This window comes from Octopus bimaculoides, chromosome 9 (genome assembly GCF_001194135.2).
Source record: "Octopus bimaculoides isolate UCB-OBI-ISO-001 chromosome 9, ASM119413v2, whole genome shotgun sequence".
In the NCBI taxonomy this organism is placed as follows: domain Eukaryota; kingdom Metazoa; phylum Mollusca; class Cephalopoda; order Octopoda; family Octopodidae; genus Octopus; species Octopus bimaculoides.
The window spans coordinates 7,030,616-7,031,860 of NC_068989.1; the positions used below are offsets into that span (position 1 = coordinate 7,030,616).

Here is a 1,245-nt window from a genome sequence, read left to right on the forward strand (position 1 = left end):
GGGCGGAAAACGGAAGGGCCGCCACGGGTGGTACATACTCTAACTACGCTAGTGTTTACAGTCTTGGATTGATCAATGACTTGTAAGTGGAGTTTGGCGGACGGAAACTTCATGGAAGCTCATTTTAAGTGTATCTGTGTTTGTGTGTGTGTGTGTGTGTATTATACGACGGGCTTCTTTCTGTTTTCGTCCATCAAATCCACTCACAAGGTTTTGGTCGGTCCCAAGAAAAACTGTCCAAACAATCATTGGTATGTCCGAACGCTTCAAGCATCATTTCCATAAACCGAACAAATATTTCTTGTCGCTTCTATTGCTCACGAACCCTTCTGAATTCATCTCGTTTGCAGGGTCTGATATGAGTCTGATCTAAACCCTGATCAAAATATGAATTTAATTAATACAAATTTAATATACAAAGAAAGAGAAAAGAGCATTAAAATATAAAAATCAATTGAAAATATACCCCCCAAAAAATGCTCATGTGAAGAATGCGATGACTTAATTTCCAACCTAATGTTTTTAAATAGCATTTGCTGCAATATCAAAGAGAAGGCGGCGCGCTGGCAGAATCGTGAGCACGCCGGACAGAACGCTTCAATGCATTTTGTCCGTCTTTACGTTCCGAGTTCGAATTCCGCTATGGTCGAATTTATCTTTCGGCGTCGATAAAATAAGTAGCCGTTGAGCATTGGGGGTCGATATATATTTCTTTATTGCCCACAGGGGCCTCAACATAGAGGGGACAAACAAGGACAGACAAAGGGGTTAAGTAGATTGCATTGACCCAAGTGCATAAATGGTACTTATTTAATCGACTTCCGAAGGATGAAAGGCAAAGCCGACCTCGGCGGAATTTGAACTTAGAACGTAACGGTAGACGAAATACCGCTAAGCATTTCACCCGGCGTGCTAACTCGCCGCCCTTTGGGGGTCGATATAATCGAGTTACCCCCTCCTCTGAAGTCGCTAGTCTTGTGCCAAGATTTAAAACTAAATATAATTCCAAACAAGTAGTGAAAGTAGTTCACTCAGGAATTGAAACCTGGCACTGGTTCAACTTGCTTGTGAGAGAATTTCTTTTGTTCTCCACAGCACCCAACGAAATCTTAGCCTTATATTAGAATGTGGAGGTGCAATGGTCCAGTGGTTAGGGCAGTGGACTCGCAGTCGTAGGATCGCGGTTTCGATTCCCAGACCGGGCGTTGTGAATGTTTATTGAGCGAAAGCACCTAAAGCTCCACG

The 1,245-nt window shown here is 43.0% G+C and overlaps 1 long non-coding RNA gene across 1 annotated transcript in view; it reads left to right on the top strand.

Annotated features, from left to right (window-relative positions):
* The window catches only part of LOC128248691 (uncharacterized), a 143,282-nt gene that overhangs the window by 19,754 nt on the left and 122,283 nt on the right, over nucleotides 1-1,245 (top strand). The gene's annotated exons all lie outside the window — the stretch shown is intronic.